Raw genomic sequence first — 7,712 nt, 5'->3', positions numbered from 1 at the left:
GTTGGCTCCATTGGAAGGAACAGACAATGAGCGATAAAGAAAATGTAACTGGTTTCCATTTTTCTCAGGTTGCACAACAGCTGAAAAAAAGCTTTTAGAAACTTTTTGTTTTATTGCTTTCTTTACTATGAATGAGACTTTTTTCCCTCCCCCACCTTAGCTTGGGGAGGATGGCAACAGAAATCAAGGTATCCCAGGAAACCTAGAGCTCTTAAATTCAAAGCTCTCCATCAAATCACGATGGAGAAATGAGCAATCAGTGGCTTTCTATGGTGGCAAGAATGGTCAGATAGTGGCTTTGAACCATATTTAATTTCTGCATGCTTCTGTGCCAAGTTTAGCAACAAGGATATGTCAGGGCTCTGCAGGCACCAACAGGCCTTAATAGCTCTGAGCAGCCTTACCTGGGACCCCCACCCCACCCCTGCACATGGCTCCATTTAACCTCAGTCCTGCGCCTGCAGTCCTGGCCTGAACTGTGCTGTAGGTGGGCCTGTTTTCTGGCCCTATCTCCTGCTGCTCCTGACTGGACAGACCTTGGATCTCAAGCTCAACCCCTTGCTTTGTCTGGGGCTGTTGATGGACCCTGTTACCAGCACCTGGCTCTGCTTGCTGTGTTCAGACCCTGTGGGATGGTGTTCTGTGTGTGAGGGTGCTGCCCAAGCTGTGGTCACCCTTGGCTCCCGGCTTGCCTGCCCTTAGGGAGCAGATGACCCTTGCTGCAACCCAACATGCTGGTCCTCTGTGGTGACTACTGTGTGGCGCAAACTTGGCCATGATAAGAAGTGAGCCAGTAAGAATGGCAGAGATCATTGCTGTCTCCAGGTCATCTTGTCATCTGGCTGTATGTTTGCGCTGTCTTGATTCCCAGTGGTGTACTGAGAAGGTGCTGCATGTTTTGCCTATGAACCAGCTCCTGAACTTTCACTCCTTTGGTTCTCCAGTGCCCATGGTAAGTGTCATGAGGTTCCTAGCAAAAGAAATACTTTGAAAGTTTGTAAAGTTAGAAAGTTGGGCTTCCTATGGTGTACAGCTTTGATAGCAGTGCTGCTTGCAGCTGTGTTCCCTAAACCCTGTTTTTCTTTCTTCCTCTTTGAATCTGTCTTAGTACTAGCAGAGGTGTAGGATAGCGGAGATGACTGCTTTTGCAGTATCATGCAAGCTTGTCCAGCTTGTTCTGATGTGTTACCAGGGAGCTCCTAAGCAGGACTCAGAAACACCCTCCTGGGGAGGACTGAAAAAAAAGGCTTCTGTGCTCAGTGTTAGCTCTGCATTAGGAGAACCTTATTATTCATGAAGGTCTTTGGCTAATATGTTGAGATTCCTATTTAGTGGGTGTCTGCTGATATGTCTGGTCTCTGTAGGAGGAAGGCTGGTACTGCTAGAGTTGTGCAAGCAAATGGCAGACTTCTTGCCCTGTGTTAGCCTCCAACCTGGCAGCAGGAGTTCCAGACTGTGATGGGAGCTTTTGAGCCTAGGAAAAGACTGACAACAAGTAGAGGAAGCAGAGAGGAGGGGAAGGGAGGAAGACAAGAGCATTTTGGAGAAAAATGGGGAAAGAAAAATAAATAGGACAACAGAAGGAAATATGATATTGTTTTTATTCCCTTTCCTATTAGCAAACCAAATGACACTGGAAGCTGCTCTACAGTAATGGGAAGATGGACTGTTCTGTGACCCGGGGTGGAGGAGGAGTAGAGGAAGTCACAAAGAGGGAAATGTAGCAAGGGTGTATGAGAGGTGCGATAGGTTACTTAAAAATAAATAAATTGTTGCATAGCAAAGTTGTTCAAACACAAATGAATCAAGTGTGAAATAAACAAGCTGCAGTAGTCCTTTTAAATTGCAGGCAGAGTTGCTTTTGGATGAATGTAGCCAGGAGGAAGAAATGGTTGTATCTTCAGGGATAACAGCCATTGTTCTTGGACCAATACAAATCTCTTCAGTAGAGCCTACATAAGGCTAGGAAGCCTTCTTAGTTCAGTGAGCCCTCCAATAAAGCCACTTAAATATGAATGTGTTTACCTTCCTTTTTCCATCATAGTTTTTCATGTCAATCACAGCTATTTGTTTTTAATGAGGGCTGTCTCCCTCCCAGCCCATTTTCTCTATTACCATACATCATGCAGTGCAGACACGATGACACTGCAATGTTTTTCACTGTGCAAGTCATTAAGGGGTGCAGATAGCAATTTGAAGTTTGTAAATATTCTGACAAGTCAATTGCCCCCTGCCCATTTTATACCCATAATCTGCCAAGGTAGACCTGCCACAACAGACAACATTATCACTAACCCAGCATGTGCCGTCATAGAGTGATATCTAGCAGTATGTTAATAAAAGGCCTGAAGAACAACACCAACAAAAAAAGCAGCTCAGAATGACAACTATAAACAACCTGCCAGTTGCAATAAAAAATGTTGCCCCTAGGAAATTAAAAACTGTACACCATGGTGATCATGGCCTATGCCTGACTACACCCATGCATGCCATAAACATAAGATTATGACTTCTCCACAGTTGAGGTAGAGTATGGGATGCAACAAAGAAATTTTTTCTCAAACAGTGATGCCTCTGGTAAAAGAAATGCAAATGTGCAGTATTCCTGGCAGGTTTTTTTCTCATATTGTGTTATATATTTTCAAGTTTGCCTTGGAAGTGTTCCCCTCTAATGAAATGTACAGAAAGACTTGCAAATTCCACAATACAGAGTGATATTGTGATTATGCATATTCTTAGTGCTTTGGGTAAAGAAAAAACAGAGCAGATGCTGTTTGATGTAATCAAAACAAATTGCAATCTTAAAAGATCATAAACATACACTGTATTTTGGTATTATTCAGTGATCTCATTGTTGGTAAAGCTTTTGTCTGTTTGTTTTTGTTTTTTGAATATTTAACCTTTAAAGTACTATGAGTAATTTAGCTTTTGCTCTGAAATTTGTCCCATGTTTTCATTCTCAAGCAATGATTTCAGTATTTTATAAACATTAATGAGCCCTTAAAACTTCTGGCAGGCTGAGATCTTTTGTTACGTTTTGTAAAGTGGGAAATTTGGAGTGCCCACTTTTCCGCAAGTTAAAGCAGATGTCCTGCCCTCTCCACAGAGCACCCTCCCTTCTGGAGGCTCCGCTGGATTGCCAAACATGTGCTGTCGCTACTGACCAGTAGTCACTGTGTTTCCTAGATTGGAGGCATGGCCTGGAACAGTGGTCTGCTGTTTAATTATTTAATCTCTACCTGTGTGAGAATTACATGTAGGAAATCAGAGAATTGCTTTTTCACCACCACCACCTTTCTTCCTTCTTTCTTTCTTTCTCTCCTCCTCTGCCCACCTTATGTTCTGTCTGAAAGAGTCCAGGCTGCTAAGAACTGAGCCAATAAGGAGTAACTCCTTCCTCCAGGCCAGAACAGTAGTGATGTTACTTCTGTTTCAGATGGACAGATCAATGTCCTGCCAAGATTTTCAGAGGCCAGGGATGGGCCCTCCTCACTCTTCATCACCCTCTGCCTTCCCTCACCTTGGATGGTTCAAAGTAGGATCAGCTCCTTCTCCAAATAGACCCCCAAATGAGTTTTTTGATGGCTCCCTCTGGCATTTGTCTGCGTAAGGAGCTAGTGGAGAGCTTCTGTCCTCTTCTCTTGCCACTTAGGGATGGACAGGACTCTGGCTCCCAAAGTGCGGAGAGACTGAGACCAACCACTGGTTTGGTTAGTGAGCTATGGTCTTCCTCAGGCGTTGGGAACACAAGGGCTACGTGTAGAAGTCCTGGCTTTGGTATACAGCTGCTAATGTGAGAGAGAGGGAGCTAAAGCTGAGTGACTTAGTGGTGCTTATGCTTGGAAAGTGTCAGTGTTTCTCAGCCCTGGAGTTTGAGAAATATTTCTGTCTTGTCACATTTTGGACAAACATAATATAATTAACATGTGCAATGTGAGCCTGTAGCCCAGATACTTTAATACAGCAACAGTTTGCACTAAAGGTTTTATCACTGTATATGCTGGAGCTTGAGCTCTTACTTCCCTCTGACAGCAGATGCTTCTATCGCTGGGCCTGCCAGGCTCGGTCATCTTCAAAGGTAGCACCGTGGGTGGTTTTCCACTGTAGCAGCAATCTGTCTTTCCTAGGTATCTCTGTCTAGATTCAGCAGCTAAAACAGAAGTGCAGATGCTGGTTTTCCCTTCAAAAGGATACTGCATGCGTTCTGCTAGCAGTGCAAGAGACTCAGGCAGTCAGAAACCAAGGTGCCTGTGCCCATGTTTGGTCACCATCTGCATCTGCAAGTCCAGTCTTGCAGGTCTTTGCAGTAGCTCTCAGCCTATGTTAATATATACTGTGTAACAACTCAAAACACAGTTTAGCAAAAAACTTGCACGGGGGATGGGAAACAGCTTTCCTCTTAGCTTTGCTTTATTATGGAAGCAGGTTTAAACATTAGATATTTTACCTATAATTCCATTGAAAAGAAGCATGGTCCTGTGGATAAGGCAGTAGACTACAACTCAGCTGTATTCAGAAGTTATTACTGGTTTAAGCTGTGATGTGAATCAAAATCCCTGTAATTATAATGTGGACATTGTTCTACCTATGTAAGAGTAGCTCTTTTCCATTTAGCTTATCACTTTAGTTTCCCTTAAACCAATTTAAAGAAAATCACTCTTTTCCTGGGGTAAATATTCGTCTAAGGAGCTAAATCAACAGCATTTCAACTCTTCCATTCTAACATGTAACTAGTGAATTTGTCAATGAACCCAAGGCTTTTTGGCTGAGGAGATTTGAACTACGTTCCGACCTCAACTCAACTGGGCTGGGTTTTGAAATAAGCTTGGTCTGGATAACTGTGGCCTGGCATCCCAAGTAACTTATTCAGCTTTCATCAGCTGCGAACCTCGTGAATAGGTAGGAGAGAGGAAAAATGTAGGGACTGGTTCATCCCCTCCCTCTTTCATCATTGATGTAGATAAAGTCCATGTTCCTAGCTTCCTAATTTAGGTAGATTAGTTAAGTGCCTCAAGCTAGGAGCGAAGAATCTGTACCTTAATTCTTATGCTTCAATTCCCCTTTGCGCTTGCTTCTCCTACCCACTGTTTTGTGCATACAGACTGGAGGCGCTGTCTCTTAACTCTGCATACAATGCCTAGCACAGCAGAGCTTTGATTTCCATCTTGGGCATCTAGGCACTGTGGTAATTATGAATAAGAAATCAATACCATTTAGTAGTCAAATATCATTCCTTTCTAAACTTCTCATTTCTCTGCCTTGCTTTCGTTCATGCAGCCAGAGGTTTTTGCTCTCCCTGCTTTTCACCTCCAAGCTCAAGGTGATGTGAGCTTTTAATCATCAGGCTCCCAAACTGTAGCTTTTGAATTCTGTGGCCATCAATCATGTGTCATAAACTGTCTTAAAATGGAGAGGTTAAAATTTAAAACCTCTTCCATTGTTTCCTGATCCTTTTTGGGGACAGGTAGCAAGATTTTGAAATGCCCTGTTTGTAAAGAGATAATTTGAAACTATTGTAGATGTAAACATGGTGTGTTTGTTGCAAAAATTGATTGTTATGAATATAAATAGTAATTTTATTCAGGGTCTTTTTGAATAGCTTTTTATGATTGTCACACTGCCATGTATAATGAGTGACCTCTCTGCTATTGCCACAAGAGAAATTACAAGCAGGGAGTGTCTTGCTTCATAACTGGTGAATAATAACTTCAGTTATATGCCTAAGGACAATGGGACCCAAGATATTGATAAAATCGGCGTCTTTGTCAGAGGAGAGCAGTGGCTGCTGAGGCAGCTGAAGCCAGTAACCTGCCCACTCTTCCTCACAGCAGGAGCGCGCTGGAGGTGGGTAGAACACAAGCAAGGTGTCGCAAGTCTGATGGCTTTTCTCCTTCGCTCCCTCATTTAGCTTCTGGGCAACCGTAGGTAGGATGATTCATTAGGATGCTCTGTGCCTCAGCTAATTCATGCCTACATTGGCATGATGGAATTTGCTTGTCATACATTTGTCTTATGTTACTTTAACTAGCATTTTTGAAATTCTAGGCTCTTTGCATGGGAGGTATTGTGTATATGCAGAAGAGTATAATTCATCATTTTCAGATGTGTGAAATAGAAATTTTTATATTTCTGATGTTCTCCATTTTTAGGATTTATAATATTTAAAAATTATATCTAAATATATATTTTAAAAAGTTATAATGTGCAAGACTCTTGAGGAAGGCATCACCAGAAATTAATTGGAGGTCTCCTGTGTGATTAGCTATTCCACAGAGGACAAGATCAAGCAAAGGTATTAAGTTCCTCTTCCAAAGGACTCTGAAGTGCTGATACTTGTTAAATCTTTTCCAAGAGTGATGGCTTCTGCATCTAGGCCGAAAATAGCACATGCTTAGGAAGAGATGGGGGAGGGGAATGAGCTGCCCCTAGCATCAGGATTAAAAATCGTCAAGGAAATAATGTTGATTCAAGTGTATTACTAGGAAGAAGAAAATTGGATTTATTTGAATCCAAGTTTTACTGAGGTTTGTCTTACCCCAATCTTTTAAAAAAATCAAAAAGCTTCACTAAATTAATACTATGAATAAATGTGCTGATGGTGATTGCAGTTTATAATTTATTTTGCCAAAACAATAAATAAAACTGAGGAGAGCAGCTCTAGTGGATTTCAGGTTTAGTTTAAAGATAATTAGTTATGGTTGGGCAAAAACTAGGCCAGACCGTGTCCAGATGGGAATGATGTATTTATCTTTCTAGCTACAGGTACAGTAGTTTATCATGGTCCATCTCTGATCAGTATTGGACAGATTTCCCTGAAACTGCCTTTCATTTTGGAATTGGTCCTTGGATTTATTATTCCACTAATGTGTAAAATGGGGAAGTTTGCTAATCTGCTTATTTATGGCCAGCTATAGATTCAGTTGAATACTTTGCTGACCTGATCAAATTCATGTTTTTTTCTGGCATTTTCCCTATTATGGTGAGGATTTTTTTTTTTTTTTCATTTTGTGTTTCACTTACTCTGGCATTCACACAACATCAAGGCAGTCCTGGCTATCTGTGCTTTCTAAAGGGCATCATTCAGAACAGTGCAGTGTTTTAGTGGAGTGATGAGGCTAAAAGCATCAGGAATTTCATGCTTTGCTTATGTTCTCAGGTATAGCTATCTGCTACGGATCTGGGAGCCCTGGGAACCTTAACTCCAAGACAGGCAATGAGATGAACCTGTCAAAGAACTGGAGATTTGTGTCTTTAAGGGAATCAGACAAGCTGGCTTGAAACTCAGCAGGTCTCCAGTGGAAATGTCCCAGAGTTTCAGCAGAAGCTTCTAAAAACTGAGATTTGCACATGTTTCCATGATTTGTATTTCTGAAGTAAACCCCTTTTGCCATAAGACTCCTGATCAGGTTTTGGTTCCCTTGGTCTAGCCTATACCTGTGCATTCTCATGCTGACAAATTAAAAGGGGCAGAACTGCAGGGTGCATGCAAGGGGCAAGGGAATGGTACAACCCTGGATGCAGAACTGTTCATTTCCACAGTTAGTCTTGGACTGCCATTAAGGAGGCAAGTGCTTTGGCCTGTAACAGGTAACCATTCTGCACTGTTAAATAGCACTTCCATACCTTGCATATATGCCTTTTTTTCCCCCACAGATTACTCTATAACGTAATTATTTTCTGATGGAACTAGATAAGTGTCTGCTGAACTTGAA

The sequence above is a fragment of the Dromaius novaehollandiae genome, chromosome 3 (assembly GCF_036370855.1).
Source record: "Dromaius novaehollandiae isolate bDroNov1 chromosome 3, bDroNov1.hap1, whole genome shotgun sequence".
Taxonomy (NCBI): Eukaryota; Metazoa; Chordata; class Aves; order Casuariiformes; family Dromaiidae; genus Dromaius; species Dromaius novaehollandiae.
The sequence above is the reverse complement of the archived record's forward strand: the minus strand, read 5'-3'. Positions refer to the sequence as shown.